Genomic DNA, 18,399 nt, shown 5'->3' with positions numbered 1-18,399 from the left:
CATACATGTTCAAATTTCCAATATGTTGTCAATTTACTTTTAGGATCACTCTGCATCCAAATAGTGCCAAACAACAATAACAGCTGCTTTTTCTTAGATAAGCTGAGTCTTTATTTCTTTCACTGTTATTTTCACTTGGCATACAAAGAATGAAAAATTATTTTATCACCATTCATTTAGATAAATCATTAAATTTAGAGGATAAACGTATATCTTACTATTTTAATGTATTTCCTACTACAATAATCTGCAAAGCCAATATCTTGAAACAATGTTTCTGATTTCTTTCACCTTCACTTTTTTTAATACACAACATTCATACAAGTCCCTTTATTATTTTGTGGGACTCAAATCCTCATACATCCCTATTCTCATACATACTGTCCCTTTTTTGGGCTCATACACATTCTTTGTCCTTTTATTATTTAAGGCTCATTCACTCATTCTTTGTCCCTTTATTATTCAGGGTTCATTCTCTCATCCACTCCTCTCAAGTGCGACAATAACTGTGCCCCTCTGTTTAGTCACACTCAAGTGATGGTCCAGGAGGCACCCACTGTCCACAAGATACAGAGTTTATTTTCTCATACAGCCACAGTCACAGATATACTCACACAGACACTGACACAGACACTTACACATACACATACACATACACGTACACTTTTCCTATTCTACACTCCCTTAAGTGACCTGTCAGTTCTGCTCTCACTGATACACTTCCTCAACACAGTGAAAAGCAATGTCCTGCAGGATTTTTTGCCTACCCGTTCAGACCTCTGTGATTCACTTTCTCAACACAACAGAGCGGTATCCGCAGGACATTTGCCTAGGACTTCATCTGCTTTCATTTACTGCTATCCATCAAGGCCCACTTAACAGTAAAAACAGATCATTGCATGCAATTATTCCTTCTGGAATCAGAACCCTTTTATTCTTTTTGCTCTTTAAATTTGGAGGAGCTTTTTGAGTGTCCTTACCACCACAGGCAAACTCTGGCAAACAACACAAACTAATTATATAAGCAAAAAATGCTTACCTTTAGGTGGCCACCTGTTTGTGTTGCTCATCCAGCCAGCCCACTGTGGTCTTCCACTCTTCTGCTCCTTTCCAGTCACGTCGGGGTCACCAATTTGTTGTGGCTTCTGCCGCCTCTGTGAAAAATCACTCTCAAAGTCTTGGGATTTTGATGCCAGAAGATAGACTTTATTATCGGAGATAAAAACGCTGTCATCTACAGAGCAACTCCAGCATCTGGGTTTATACCCGCTTATATACATATGATCTACCAAGGCATGGCTAATACATTCCATACATGTTACTATTATTCATCATTTTGTTCTGTGACTCCAGTCTGTTGTTTTTTTAAGAAGTGGACAGGAAACTTCTGTGAAGGGGCCTCACCATATATTTTCTCTAGTGTCAAAACAGGAGACTCAGTTTACCATATGTGAACACATTCCATTCCTACACAGGCCTCTACACAGACACACACAGTAAAATACATGCTTGACCATCAGAAATAACTGTAGAATAAAATGGCTATATTTACATTGATTATACTTGATTAGTTTATATTCAATTTTATAAAAATATTCTACATGGGCTAATGGCAAGACTGACGATAATTCCTGGAGTGTTTAGGAATCGTTCTGGAGGATAACTTTCACAGAGAACTAGACCCCCCCCATGGCTACTACTCCTTCTATATATACTCTAAATCATGGGGCAAAGAGGAAGTCAAGCGGAAGTGAGGAAGTAAAAGGTAAGCACAGTCCAGCATTATCAGTAATGGAGTTATGTACATAGTGAATACGTTTCAGCCAACAAGAGGTAAGTACCTGATATAACTGAGAAAACACACACCATAATAAATACTGACATAAATATGTAGCAGTGTTACATAGACAGCCTCCCCCCCAACTATGGCACAGGTGGAACAGAACCATTGTATCTTTTCAGATTGACTACATTTATACGGTCAAACTTCTCGGGAGAAACCCATTTTATGCTGTAGTAGACTGGCCCCAATTTTCTTTCTACTCTAACTGGCCCCTCCCATTTTGGCACAAGCTTAGCAGAATATTTGTTAGGTGAACTTGAGAGTGGAAGAGAATGACACCAAACCAAATCTCCCATCACAAATTGCGCATACTTGTGGCTGGTATTATAATATCTGGAATGTCTGGCGCATTGCACTCCCACCCTGCACACTACCTGTTCTGACAACAGTCTCTGTTTGTCAAGGATGGTGTAGGTGGCTTGACTTGGCATAGGTGGTTTGTAGATGAGCCTCTCCAGTGGTCCTTTTAATGTTAAGGGGATAAGCCTGTGGATTCATGATGGGCTGAGTTAATCGCAAATCTTAGTTCTGGTAGCCATTGGTCCCAGTGTGTTTGTCTCCAACAAATGAAGCCATCATAGTTTTAAGGTTCTTATTCACTCTCTCGGTCAAATTGGACTGGGGATGATAGCTGGTTGTTAGCTTCTGTACCACCCCCCAGTCTTTACACAGTTCAGCCAAGAGATTTGGTGTAAATTGTGGACCCCTGTCAGAGACAAGATAACGGGGAATCCCCCCATCAGGTAAAGATATCCTTGAGAATTTTGACAATCCTGGCAGCTGTACTATCTTTTAAAGGAAAGAGCTCAACCCATTTGGTGAAATAATCCACAATCACCAGCAGGAATGTGATTTCCTCTTACTGAGAGGAAGAGGAACCATATGATCAATGCCCAGAGTGTGGCTTGCTTCTGAGACTTCTGTAGACTGCATCAGCCCGGAGGGTTTGGTGTTTTCCCCCTTGTACCTCTGACATATGTGGCTAGTCTTGACATATTCCCATACATCCTTACACACAGTTGGCCACCATGCTACTTCCAAGACTTTCAGCAGGGTTTTTAGCCTTCCCAGATGTCCACCCATGGGGTTATCATGGAAGTAATGTAAGAATGCAGGTATCAGATCTTGTGGAACAACTACTTGGTACTTTTCTCCATCTTGTTTTAGAGGTACAATTCAGTATAGGATGCCTTGATGTTCTTCTAAACTTATCCTCCCTGGTTGCTGCTGCAGATTGGTGTTGTCAGATTTTAAAGATGTGATGGTTGACTCGTTGGCCTGTGCTTTGGATATTTCAGATAATGTGTGATGTAGGTCAGTGGTGTGTTTGGATCTTGTTATTACAAGACAGGGTGCATTATCTTCTGAGGTGGATGGATAAACTCTGGAGAGAGCATCTGGAATATGGTTGAGGCATCCCTTCCTGTATTGAACTTTGAAGTCAAGGGATTGAAGTCACAGAATCCACCTTGTCAGCCTTGAAGACGTCTTTGGGCAATTGAAGGCCCAAGTCAAAGCTGCATGGTCTGTGTACACTTCAAACTTCTTACCTTCCAGGTAGTGCCTCCATTTCTTCACAGCCCATACAGCTGCCAAGCATTCTGTTTCAGCTCCCCTCAGTGCTCTTGAAGTGTACGCAATCACCTTCTCACCCCCTTCATTTATCTGGGTGAGGACGGCACCTAAACCCACATCACTGGCATCCGTATGCACTTGGAATGACAGGGATAAGTACAGCTGCACTAGGACAGATGGGCTTTTCACAGCTTGTTTGAGTGCCTCCAAACTGTTTTGGCACTCCTCCTCCCACTTCCAAACAACTCCTTTCTTCTTTATTCAAAGGGGCTGCAATGTCTGCGAAGTGAGGAATAAACTTATGATACCACCCCACGAGTCGTAGGAACTGCTGCAGTGATTTTATTTCAGTAGGCACAGGCTAATCAGTGATGGTTTGAGTCTTGTCAGGGTCCACTTCCACTCCACATTCTGACACAATGTGTCCCAAGAATTTCAGTTGACATTTAAAGAAGTGGCATTTCTTCATATTTAGACTCAAGCTGGCTTTTGCAAGTTTCTCCATTACAACATTCAGATCCAACAGATGTTGTTCTTTGGTTTTGGAGTATACAATGATGTCATCAATATAGACAAAGCAACTTTTTCCAATCCTTTCCCTCAAGACATTCTCCATTAACCGTTGGAATGTGGCTGATGCATTACGAAGACCAAATGGCATGGTCTTAAATTGGAACAGTCCGGATGACGTAATGAAGGCTGTTTTTTGCTTGGATTCATCTGCCATTGCAACCTGCCAGAATCCTGACTTCAGGTCTAATGACGAGAACCATGTCGCTCCATCTAGTGACTCAAGGATGTCGTGGATTATTGGCATGGGATATGCGTCTGAGAAGGTCTTCCTATTAAGTTTATGTTAATCCACACAAAACCGGTATCCACCATCAGGCTTTTCCACTAGGACTACAGGAGGAGACCATGGTGATAGGCAAAGCTCGATGATGTTCTTCTTATCCATCTTCTCCACATTTTCCTCGATTATCTTTTTCTTGAATGGTGAGACACGATAGGCCCTGGACTTTACCAGAACGTCTTCATTGCTGTAGATATGATATTTCACTATTGAGGTTTTTCCCAGCTTGCCTGAAGTGACTTGTGGCCTTTCTTGCATAAGCTGCCTCATCTCATCAGGACAATCGGAACCACATTCCATACCTTTTTCTTCCACATTGGGTCTATGAATGGGAAATTGTTGGTCGACAGGTATGGGGGTAATACAGGTTGAGGTTATTTCTGGTCTGTGCAACGTGGTATGTTAGGTCTTTGTTTGAATGCTGGCTGCTGGTTGTAAAAGAATTAATAGAACGCATATCTTTTCTTTGTCAGCAGGCCATATCTGTGTTTAGCAAAGTATAGAATGGTGTCAGTCTGAGTGAGAAAGTCAAATCCTAAGACCACTGGGAAAACCAAATGTGTGTCTTCCATTATGTGTGCCTCAATTCTTCCCTTTTCTTGGTGCCACTCCTACCTCAGCTTCACTTGCCCCTTTGCCTGGTGTGTCTTACCATCTACCATTACAAACATCTGTCCAGCACTCTTATCCATCACAGGTTTATCCACCATTTCCCTCCACCGGCTCTCTTGCAGTACGGTGAAGGTGTTTCCTGAGTCTCACTGCCTCATACTGTATTCCATTCAATTTTTAGGGGATAGTCAGTAAGGAAGGTGGTTGGCGTTGAGTTTGATGGATATGTTGTTGGATTACAGATACTCCTACTGGCAAACTTATTGAAGATGGCTTGTTCAACCCTCTTTTGATTGGCTTATCTTTGATGTTTTGATTATTGATATTCTGCCAATATTCTTTTATGTTTAAACAGTCTTTTTCTAACATTGAGCCGACCTTCACTAATTGTTCCACTGTATGAAGAGTCCCTCTCAGCGAACCTGCCACCTTGGGGTTGATGTTACTGAGAATCCTGTTCAGATTCCTTGATAAATACTTCCAGACATCCTTGCTCAAGTCAGGCTTCCATTTTATGCACAGGGCTCTGTAGTCATATGCAAAGTCTCTAAGCCTGGTTGTTGTACTATCGTCCTGAGCTTGTCCTCTACCTCACACATATAGTCTGTTGGTAGAAATGCAGACATAAAAGCTTCTTTGAACGTTGACCAGTCGTTCACTTTATTCTTAGAGGCTTTCCACCAGCTTTGGACTGAACTCTTTAACACAGTGCTTAACCCTCTGGGGTCGACGGATGCGCTGGCACGTCCTGCTGGATTTTTTCCTCATAACAGCGGAAACAACTTAAAATACTCCGTCATTTTTGGGCATACAGGTAAGTGTAAGACATCATTAGAGACTATAAAGGGTCTACTTTTATTTGTGTACACTCACAATAACAACAAAACCTTGTGCGTTTGTAAAATAAAGAAAATAAACAGGGTGCGCTTTCAGCCGTCTCTGTCTCCGCGAGCATCTTTCTGAAACACATCACAAAAATGAACTGAAACTGCACGAATACTTATCACACAAACATGAAACATATGTCTAAAGAAAGCTTAAAATGTCTACTTTTAAATAAAATAATTCAAATTTAAAACAAATATTCTCCTGCAATGTAATCTGTATGAAACAAAGAGATGTACGGGCTCAGCTAATTATCGCTAATGTGATCACACCCACCAGCAGAGCGCGCTATTCATACGGTAATATGCTGAGGCGATCAATGCAAATGGTAAACTCCCTCAACAATGCCTTCAAAAGCATCAAGTTCATCATCAGATTCATTCACTTTCCTGCACATTTGGAAGATGGCACGCTACACAGGTGAAGAAGAGTTCAGATTTTCCTCAGAAGATGAGCGGGACTCCGATGAACTTTTGCATTTTGAAGAGTGACGATCCAGCCGAGGATACAGTTTCTGATGAGTAAGTCTTTACTTACATTAGTTAACACTTATATTTTATATAAACATGTACATATTTTACTAGTTGGACTATTTCCAGACTTGCCAGCCAGTATTCAGTGTAATGAAATTTGAAATATGTCCTAATAGGCACGTTTTAGTTACATTTAAATGTTGTTTCAGCTAAAGCAGGTATTTAAATTGTATGCTGTATGATACAAATATGATATGTAATATGATATAAAAATAATGATGCTGAAAATTCAGCTTTGATCACAGGAATAAATTGCATTTTACAATATATTCAAATAGAAAAAAGTTATTTTAAATTGTAAAAATGTTTTACATTATCACTGTTTTTGCTGTATTTTGGATCAAGTAAATGCAGCCTAGGTGAGCAGAAGAGACTTCTTTTAAAAACATTTAAAAAATCTTTCCGATCTAAAACTTTTAAATGGTAGTGTAGGTCTAAGGTTTTTAAGTAAAGTCTTTATGTAAAGAAAATGTATAGTCAGATTACTTCTTTTAACTTAAACTTGATTTTGTGAATAAGCTACAAACAATACATTCAATCATTAAGTCTCCTCACATTCATTCTCTCTGAGTCACATTCCTCATTCATTGGCCAGGGGAGGGGTCTTTGTCTCCTCAGGTGTGAATCACATCAATATTCATGATCATCCACGCCTCCTCACATATGGCCTTTCTAACACTAAAAGTGTCTTACAAAAGTTAAATGACTATATTGTTTTGTGTGAATGAGTGGTCAGAATGGTTTTCACATCATTTTGTTGCAAAAACTCTAGGCTGCAAGATCCAGTTCTCAAAAGTCTTGTGAACAAATGTTTAGTATGTGTTATATGGCCTTATTTCAGTGACATACATTTTTTTTTTCAGAAACCATGCATAAATGTAATTTTCTCAAAAATACAAACATGTACATACATGTTGCTCACATTATTGTAGCCCAGTTTATGCTGAATAGAATGTTATCAGACTTTAGCCATTAATATGTTTTTAAGCAACTGAAAAAAGCACAAATGTCCAGGCATGTCTAAACTTCTCCAGTGCCCAAAACACCGTCAGACCCCAGAGGGTTAAAGTACCCAACAGTTCTGGACAGGTAAGAGGTCTTACTTCTAGGTAGCTTTCACAACGTTCTATGAAGTGTAGGACATCGGCTATCTCCCTAGACTCTCCAAATTCAGGAAACTCCAGTCTGATGGGAGGTTTTGTGCAGAATGAAGAGGCCTCGGCCAGACCTGCCAGACTATAAGTATGTGGGGAGGTTAAACTGGATGGTTGTCTATTCTGAGTGAGGGGTTTTGGACTGATCATACTGTCAAAATGTGAGGTATCAATAGCATTAGCATGGGATGTCTGGGTCACACCTGACAACAAGCGAGAGGGAGCAGGAGTACTCCAAAACTTCACTTTGTAAAGTTTTTTCTCCCACTTCTCGTACCTATGGAGGAAACAATTTACCACTTCCCTTTCCAGTTTTTCTAGGTCGTGACAAAACTTTTCCTCCAACTTATTGAAACTAATCCCGATAATTTCCCTCAAGCTTGTTTCTCTATTTAGAAACAATAGACAGTGTCTATGCTATGTTGATAGCGTCAGTGAGTTTATTTTCCAGACCTGCTACTTGTTCCTTCACACTAACCATTTCAGCTTTTAATTTCTCATCTTCTGCTGGTATCATTATAATATTACCCACATATCTATCATCATCATCAGTCTGTTCATCCTCAGAGTCCATATACAATGAGCTTAGCATGGAAAAAATCTCATTAGCAGTGTTTCTTCTCGTTACAAAAGACTTAGCATTAAAATCTGGCTCAACATCTTGTTCCACATATTTTCAAGGTTTGTATCATTAGGATTTTCCATGTTTACACAATACATACACAGCAACAATAAAATTTACAAATGCTTCTCCCCTTACGGGCCACCACTATGTAATAATCTCCCAAAATAAAACACAATTCAGAAGCTATGCACCTTGCTCGTATGAGATGGAGAATCAAATGAATAATGAGAATAAACCAAGTACTTGGACCAAATAATAAAGAAAAGCAGCCAATAAGTGCCCAGCATATAGATGGGAACTCCTTCAATACTGTTTAAAAAGCATCCCAGGGTGATACCTCAAGAAGTTGGTTGAGAAAATGTCAAGAGTACATGTCTGCAAATTCTAGGCAAAGGGTGACTACTTTGAAGATGCTAAAATATAACACAGTTTTGATTTATTTTGGATTTTGTTTAGTCACAAAATAATTCCCATAGTTCCATTTATGTTATTCCATAGTTTTGATGACTTTACTATTATTCTAAAATGTGAAAAAAATAAATAAATAAATAAATATAATATATATATATATATATATATATATATATATATATATATATATATATATATACACACACACACACATTGAAACTGGAGTAGCAGTGTACCAGTCTGTCTCTCTGGGTACCTGACAGTCCCTCCAATAAAGGAATAAATGGATCACTCTTACCGTGTTAACAGACGTCCTGGTAGCACAGCGTTGTACAACGTCCCAGTAGCATAATCCAATGTAAAGACGATGTGTCCAAGTACAAATCCAAATGGAAACGTTCCACAGTATAAACACAGGTAATCCAGCCAGCGGGCTAACAGCAAGACTGACAATAATTCCTGGAGTGTTTAGGAATCGTTCTGAAGGATAAATTCCTGTGAGATCTAGCCATTCCTCTCATGGCTACTACTCCTATATATATATACTCTAAAAACATTCACGTGGCAAAGAGGAAGTAAAGTGGAAGTGAGTTGTACAGAAAGTGACAGGTAAGCACAGTTCAGCATTATGGGTAATGGATTTTTGTACAAAGTGAATACGTTTCAGCCAGCAAGAGGTAAGTACTTGATATATTCTGATAAAACATACACCGTAATAAATACTGACATAATAATGTGGCAGTGTTACAACTTTGCTGTCACATAGTAGTAGTTTAAACTCAAATCAAAATGTCATGTTAATTTATATACTTCTTTGGTAAGTAGCCATGAAATAACTGGGATAATGTACAGTAAGCAGGTCATTATTGCAAAATAAACCCTTTCAGTCCTGATCACCCTGCCAGGGTTTATTTTGGGATAATGACTGGCTGACTGTACATTATCCCTTACATATTGAAATGCACAGATTTTTGTTTAAAAAGAAGTGAGAAAGACATAAAACATATATTGATTAAATATACAAATATAAGCAAAAGAGGCTCCGAAGTGCCATTTCCTATATTATAAAAAGTTTCTTACTAATATTTTGTGCTGTGTTTTCTTGTGACAGATGAGAATGTCCTGTGTACCCCTACATCTCGAGACAGCTATGAGAGAGTGTCTCACTGTGTACAGACATTACGTCCAGGATTCCCTTCACCGCTGTTCTTTCCTGAGGGCCTGTCCTCCATAGAAACCCTCCTGATGAACATACAGGTAGACCTGCAACACAAACACATTCAGCCAGAAATGTGAATCAAAATGATGGGTATTCATGTACTCAGCATATTTAAAATGTAATTTGTTCAACAACAAAAAAAGGTCTTGAAAAATTTGACAATGATAAAATATATGCAGTGGGGTTCAAAAGTCAGATTCTGCTTGTGAAAATGGTTCTATTTTGCATTTTTCAAAAATGTATGCTAGAATGCATATGTAGGTCAAAAATGACCCAGCATCTAGTTTTTAAGATATAATTTTTTACATGAAGTGAGCTGTGTCCCAAATGACACACTTTACGCTATGCACTTACAAAATATTCTATGCACTCAGCCATGTAGTGTATGAATTTTCTAAGTGTATTATTGTCCGAAATGGAAGACTTAGCTTTTTTTTGTACTTCACAGAAGTGTTCGCTGTTTAACAGCTGACGGAAGTGATGTTTCATGTGCATGTGATATGTTGCCGCTAGCTTTAGCGTGTTAGCCAACCTCAGTTCAACACTTGTATCTTAAACAATGTCCATATTCGCACAGCGTGGGGTGATGGTAAAGCATTCAACTCACATTTGTAAGGTGCTGTCTTCACTGAAGTTTTGCTAGCTGCTACATTCTTCATTATTTACAACTGTTTTGTCAGACCAGTAGCACAGCCAGGTAACCGCTATGTACAGCAAGCCGCATGTGCTGAGTGCATGAAGTGTCCAACACTCCGTTTTGACAGTTGAAAAAGTGCATTATCTGGGTATTTAAGTACACTTCTTTTTGCTGCATTTTCAGTGTTAACATTCTACTCGCACTACTTACACTACAAAATGCCATAGAATAGTGAAGAAGTGTGCGGTTTGGGATGCACCTAAGTGGTCTTTTGATCTGCCACTCTAGGTATTCCTCAATGAAGGTGTCTTCTATCATGTGAACTGACTTTTTTTTTTTAAATGTAGTTGAATATTTTTTAATTATAAGAGATTTAGCATCACTACCCCTAGAATGCATGTGGATCTTATTTAACCCATATGTTTCCTATGGTATGCAATGCAATTGGCAATGGACAACAGCTTGTCAGCTGAGCTTTCTCTCCCTCACACTCTGAGGACTCGCCCTTTTATTTCCCCGTCTCTCACTGCGAACACAGAAACAAGCAATTACCAGCAATTAATCTCAGGTGAGAACCCTTACCGCTTACTCTTTTCCAGACCAACACTCGACCATGACCTCACCTCCACAGCCTAATTCACGTCAAGGGCACAATGATAATAGCTTCTGGACCACTTCTTAGTGTGTTTGAACTTGAACTTGTTTGAACATTTATTTTTTCAATACGCCTCACCACTCCAAACAACAACATAGAGTAATATATAAATATAGTATCATTCTGCAATATAGATTGTCATTTTACAAGTAAAAAAACAAACAAAAAAACAAATATATATATATATATAATATTTTTGGTAAAAAACATTTTATCCTTGTCCATTGTATTTATTTGTATGTGTTTGTGTGGGTAGAGTTGTTGAGACATTTCATATTTTACCACCAAACATTTTTGCTATGCCCATATATCTGTCATACAGGCTTTTTTTACATTGTCACTCAAAATTCCCACTCCATATACAATGTGTCTGAATCTCTTCAGAATATATTTTCCCTTGAAAAAATACATCGTTTTATAAACAAAAAGCTTTTAAAGTAAAAGATTTTACCTGGTTCTTCTTGACCCACATATGCATTTAAGGGGGTGAAGTTACATATGCGTTCTAGGGTTAAAACAGTTTATTGCATATGAAATTATAATTCAGCATAACCATTTAAGCAAAAAGATGGCATACATTTAAACATGAATTGACTAGCAAGGTTAAACATGAATTGATCAAAACTATCAATTATCATAAAAATTAATATGAATTTCATAATTTTCTTAGTATATAGTAAGCCCCCCCCCCCCCCCCCCATTTAATGTCATAAATATACTTTTGATTAGTGACCTAGTGCAGAATCTGAAATATTGCACATTTATTTTATTTCCGTAAACTTTATTTCCAGGTTTCAATTAGATTTTGAATCCCAGATTTTAAATGTGGACTTTTTTACAAATCTTTGAACCTCACTGTATTTAAAACATTTCAGAGTGAAGATTCATGCTAAAGGTCGACCGATAGTTGGTTTTGCTTATACTGATAACTAAGGTGGAAAAACAGACCGATAGCCAGTTAATCAGCCGATAGTTTTTAAAATGTATAATTTTAATAAAAACTTTACACTCAATGTACAGTAGTGTTGAACTATAGTATTACTTTCCATGGCGATACTTTAATACATTTCTCCCACACTGATACATTCTTCAGAGCCTTTGTCATCTGAAATTAATTAAAATATTAATTAAAATATTACAGGTCAAATGTGTTTGTTGTTCAGTAGTAACATAAAACATTGGCTTAAAGTCAAATAGCGACTGTATGCTTTATCACTACTGACAATATTTATTATTTTCTTTTATTGTCATTTAAATCTATAAATGATGTACAAGAAAGAGAGAGAGAAAAAGGGACAGAAAAAAATCAACTCAAGTCTTGTCTTTTTAAAGGTAATTTTAGAATGTCATTGTCTATAATATATATCCATGTGCCCTCACAAGAACATATTGTATTATATAACAATGTGCCCTCTCATGAATATTAAATTTATTTCAGATGGATATATTTTACCATGCTCTTTAAGTTTTTTGTACATAACTACATCATAAAATTAGGTAGTTTAGACAGAAGATAATTTTGTCAGAACAGAGAATAAAAAATAAAAAATTTAAACAAACAAAATTTGTAGTCAAAAAAACTATAAAATTAAAAACGTAAAACTGTTCCTGTGCACGTGCATTCACACAATAAACCATGCTCACACTTTTTCTTCTGAAGCAAACGAACGACCGAGCAAAAACAAAAACTCAGGCAGCATATTCATAAAAGGCTGCCATTAACGATTGATTAACTGATAAGTAACTTATAAAATTAACTTAGAAACAAAACCTTTGATTGTTCATGTTTATAATCTGACTGGAACAAATTGGACGCACCTCTAAAAACTCAAGGGATTATAAGTGACTTTTTTATTCAAAACAGCGTATTAAGAGGAAAGGTAAGCAGTTTCCATCCTTGACTTTGGAACATTGTTCTAACCATTCGAACAGCTAATGTCCATTTTTCTGTCCTCTCCACCTTGTCGGCGTTGCAATTCTCCAGTGCAGCGATTAGTTATAAACAAATTTATTATGAAACCACCTTTGTCTTAAATGACTGATTTATTGTACAATGACAATAATAACAGCGTGCATTGTATACATACCGTGGCTTATTTCTGTCGATGTTTTAAACCTGTGTTTGAAGCATCCATCTCTATAAATAACCTAGTCATGCTGCACAACATACTCAAAGTGGAGTCAGTGATTGTTTTTATTTAACCTCTAGAGGATGCAGTTATATAGTTAAACCAAGGAGTTCAGTCTGTAGAACCCTCCAGTGCTGGCCATGGAGAAATGAAACCAAAAAACTATCATAGTTGATTTTTTCCAATAGCTGATAGTTAAAAAACGCAGCTATATCGGCCCCGATTAATCAGTAAATCTGATATATCGGTCGACCTCTAATTCACGCATCTAAATGTTTAGGCCAATTTCCTCTTCTCCAGGGACTATTAAAGGTGGCAATTGATAATGCACGGGCACAGGAGAAGCAGGTGCAGCTGGAGCGCACAGAGCTGAAAATGGAGCTGTACAGGGAGAGAGAGCTGCGGGAGACACTGGAGAGGCAACTCTGCATGGAGCAGAAAAACAGAGGTGATTAGTTGATCTGAGAGCAGTCTGCTTACGATGCTGTAATTTAAAAGTTTCTGTGTATACCTCTGGTTAGGTCATGTTAGTGTCCAAGATAGCACATGTACATTGCCAAGATATTTTTGATGTGTTAATTTTCAACTGGAAAATAAATTTTTTTAACTGTTCGATCATTTTGCTGTTCATCTTTCAAATGTTCTGTTTTTGGCATAATAACAACAATCAACAGATGTATTCTCGATTCTTAAGGTTTACACATGTCCTAACCAGCCACGATATGATAAGATTCCAGCAACAAGCATTTTGTTTCTCCACTTTGAACGTGAAACTGCTGCGCAGTCAAAACATGTTTGATGTTTGTCAAATGTTTGTACAAAAATAAGACATTTAAAACAGATCGGCGGCATACGTGTGCTATCCGGGGTGGATGTTTTGACCTCACAAAAGTAGTTAAAATTAGCAAGTTCTTGAGTGCATCATGCATGACTGATGATTGGCAGATGTCTTCAAGAAAAGCTGTTGAAAAGTTGTCATGATTCCAGTAAAACAAAAAGGGAATTACAGTTAAAAGCAGGTTGGTGCTTTCACTGTTTAAACCTTAATTTGCCATTATAAGGAGGGCTCATCTTCAGTCACATGTAAACATAAAAAAACAAGTACAACAAGTTTTCACATCATAGAATCTAACTGCCTGGCACTCGATCTTTCACGTCAACCACCAAATAAATTTGCAGACAATTTAATCTCTTAATCTTCTGTTCACTTGAATGTATGTACAATCTAATTCTAAATAAATCAGAAGCCTCTGAGACTGCTGTCATAAAATTGATTAATCATTAAAGAAGGCAACAAGTCAACATGCACCATTAATGAATGTTGTTTAATTAGAGAGCTCATCTCGTATTCTCTTGTCGCCCGCATTGTGATTCAGCTAGTCAGAGTACTGCAAATTTAGCACTTTCCTTCAGGCACACACACAAACACATATACAGACAGAGAATTATCCTTTGTAATTACAAGTACATATTATGATATTAGTGTGAATGATTTATTATCACCTCAAACAGAATTGCTGTGTTAATATTCGCCCGCACCACATATGAGAATAATGAATCTTCTGCATAATTCATCAAATCAACTGGCTCTTCCATTAGTGAGAGATGTCTTTATACTCCAGCCAACTGACTTAAAGTCAGTTTGTGTTTTATGCCTAATGGCAAAATGAAAGATTAGGAAGAAGAAGGCTGGTCCTAGATCACTCAAAGAGGGATGGCTCACAGCTATCGGATAGAATGTGTTTTATTTCTGCTGACTACGCCATGTGAACTAAGCTCTACTGAAAACTGCAAAATTAACATGTTCCGATGGGCCCAAGTCTAGTTTCTCATTAGATATGATTATAACAGACATAGAATTCAGGAAAAGGCTGAATAAGTGGAATTTTTTTTCATGGATTGCATGTATGATGTGGGAAATTTGCTGTAATGATTTTAAAATTATCCAGTGGTATAAAGCTCATTCTTCAACAATTCTTTTTTAAAGAAGGTACAGCATAAAGAGATATAATACTTTGAAACATGCAGTGGAGTTCAAAAGTCAGAGCCTACATTGCAAATATAGGATTCAAAATGTATTTAAATCTGCAAATAAACAGATAGTTTTAGGATTTTGAAAAAGTTTAAATGAAAATTCTGGGATCAATACAAGTTAGGCTCAATCAACAGCATTTTTGGCATAATGTTGATTACCACAAAAATTTATTTAGACTCGTCCCTCCTTTTCTTTAAAAAAAGCAAAAATTGAGGTTACAGTGAGGCACTTACAACGAAAGTGAATGTGGCCAATGTTTGGAGGGTTTAAACACAGAAATGTGATGCTAAAATTTTTATAAAAGTACTTGCATTAATTCTTCTGTTAAAACTCATGTATTATTTGCTGTAAAGTTGTTTAAATTGTAATTTTTACAGTTGTTTTAGGGTTTGTTAACATTACATCATCATGGTAACAAAGTTGTAAAACTGGCTTCAACTTTGCACAGAAAAATTTAGTACGAGATTTTTTTACACTAAAATCATGTTTATATGCATATCCTTTGTCTTGTGGCTATACTTTTGAAAAAGTGAATATTTTAACGTAAAAAAATTGGCCCCCATTCACTTCCATTTTAAGTCCTTCACTGTAACCCAGATTTTTGCTTTTTTTAAAGAAAAGAGGGGCGAGTCTAAGTACATTTTTGTGGTAATCAATATTATGCCACAAATACTGTCAATTGAGCTTAACTTTTTAAAATTAAAGAAATTGTTATGCTGACAATATTGTTTGTAACATAAAAAAAAAAACTTTATTAAATTAGAAAAATGCAAAATAGAAACTTTTTCACAGATGGACTCTTGTGACTCAAGTAGACTTTTGAACCCCAATGTACATTCCTATCAGAAAATAAATAATGAAAGTTTTCATATGTGCTCATCTAAGCAATCATCCAGAAGCGTCTGAAAAAAGAGAAGAAGACTAAGAGGAAATTGCAGGAGGCTCTGGAGGTCGAATCCAAGTGGCGTGACCAAGCGGAGCAGACCCTGCAGCGGACGGCCTCCATCGAGATATCACCCACTCAAAACGGTTAGAAAACACACCTGCACAGGACTAGATCCCAGGCGGGACACAGGACATGTCTCCACCAACTTAGAGGATACAATGAAATGTCTAAAAATCAATATTGTAAAGACATTTTCTTGTGTTGTGCACGCCCCAAAGCTGAAATGAGATTTATGTCCCTGCTATGCTGTCATTGACTATGCAACCAAGAGTGACAAGAGATATATGCCACATCACTGACTAGAAAAGCCATTTGAAATTGAATTCCTTTTTGGTCATCTTCACTGTTTTGCCACGTAATAAGATACTTTAAAATGTATTTTATTGTTATATGAAGAACAAATGTGACAAATAATCTATTACCAATATCTCCATGTTATCAGACCCTCCACAGGAAATGGAGACAAACCATTGCATCAGCAAAACAGAGACTGATAGAACAATACAAGGTACAGACTACTGAATAGACATTTAATCTGCCCATATTCCATTGCATAGTTTCTTTCTGTCTTTACTCTTTATTTAGGTTTAAATATCTTTTTGTCCTGCTATCCTGAAAGTATTGAAAGAAAACGCTACTACAAAAAATAATGGGTATAGTTTGTCCTTCCTTTTTGTTGATATGTTGGTATTTGATCATGTATATGGTTGAATACTGTTTTGTCACTGTTCTCTCAGTATCTTTAGTGCAAAGTCCAGGCTCTAGAACATGAGACCAGACAATGTATCATGAGCCTTTGTTGGAATATTAAACATCTAAAACTTTGAGAGTGAAATTAAGTTGAATGCATGTGAAGCAAAAAAAAGGAAAAAAGAAAGACAGAGAAAAATGGGAGCAGTAATTAATGGATCCCTTAATTGTCCTCATGAAATATTTGCATGGGCATAATTTACATAATCTACATGTTGTAATTAATCTTTCAAAGAGTTTTCTTTCTGTTGTCGTCTTGGTTGAGAGGAAAGGACTTTTTTTTTTTTTTTTTTTCATTTGACATTTATTCTAATACTACATCTTCTCTTTTAACAAGCCTTTTATCTCTCTCTCAGACTGTATATGTTAGAACATTATGGATTTATTCATTAATTATATGCTGCATGTGACATCAGTTAAGCTTTATTTCTATCCTTTTCTGTTCACAGATGGAAGGTTCTTTCTAAAGTCCACAATGATGTACTGAAGAATGAAGAGCAGGGGCAGAGGAAACACATTTGTCATATTGTATTGGGGGGACTGGACATGATTATTATGGCCATTGAAAGTCGTCATTCAGTAGGCTGGAGTGTGAGACAGGGTGCAACTAACCTGGGACCGGAAAGGAAGTGATGTCATTTTGTACACCTGGTTGGATAGCAACGTTTTCAGTGGACTTTTTGCAACACTTAGAAATGAATAACATTTTGTACAGCATTTAAATCTGCCTGACTACACTGACAATATATTCAAATCAGATTTTGCCATTTAATGCCCTTTTACCATTTCACATTTTAGTCTATTGATAGAATCATTTCCTAAAAGGAGGTGTCTGAAGAGAGATTTGAATTTATTTAGTTATTTATCAAATATAAACAATGCATTTAAATGCATATTGTGCATTTGTCTGTTATTTTAGAAAGGGCTTTTTTTTGTCACAGTCTCAAAATTCATAAAATATAAAACATGTACATAAAAGTGATGCTGTAGATCTAGGAAATCAATACAAATGTTTTTAATAAGATTTCTTGTATCCAAGTTATTTTTTATTTTATTTTTGTTTAGTTATTTTAGTTGCCGTTTATTACACTATGTAACACTATTTTTGTTCCTGGGTAGTGTGTTATTTCCTAATTGCTTATGCCTCAAAAGTATAGAAAATGGCTATTATTCCCCACAAAATTTGCTTTTGTGACCAGGACAGTGATATTTTGAAATTTAAAACGGGCAAATTTGTGTCTTTTTGTTCACATAAAGTCAGAAAAAAACAACATATGAATCCAAATTAACATGTATTTATACTAAAGTAATATAAAAATGACTACAAAAGATTTAGAAGTGAGTAGTTTTTCGAGATTTACGATTATACTGTAAATCACTTTCACGAATCAGCCCCCAAATGTACTCATCATACTTCAAGGCATCCAGCAAGGTCTTGATGCTGTTGTAATCCTCTTTGAGGTGCACTGAGTGAGCCAGGGGAAGAGATGGGTACTTGTTACCATTATGGAGCAGCATGGCTTTGAGGCTCCTGGAT

The 18,399-nt window shown here is 36.9% G+C and overlaps 1 pseudogene; it reads left to right on the top strand.

Annotated features, from left to right (window-relative positions):
• LOC127444921 (dachshund homolog 1-like) overlaps positions 1-17,975 on the top strand; it is a 219,818-nt pseudogene extending 201,843 nt beyond the window's left edge.
• The last annotated feature ends 424 nt before the right edge of the window (positions 17,976-18,399 follow it).

This window comes from Myxocyprinus asiaticus, chromosome 8 (genome assembly GCF_019703515.2).
Source record: "Myxocyprinus asiaticus isolate MX2 ecotype Aquarium Trade chromosome 8, UBuf_Myxa_2, whole genome shotgun sequence".
In the NCBI taxonomy this organism is placed as follows: domain Eukaryota; kingdom Metazoa; phylum Chordata; class Actinopteri; order Cypriniformes; family Catostomidae; genus Myxocyprinus; species Myxocyprinus asiaticus.
Note: the sequence above shows the minus strand (reverse complement) of the source record. Positions and strands in the feature narration are given on the sequence as shown.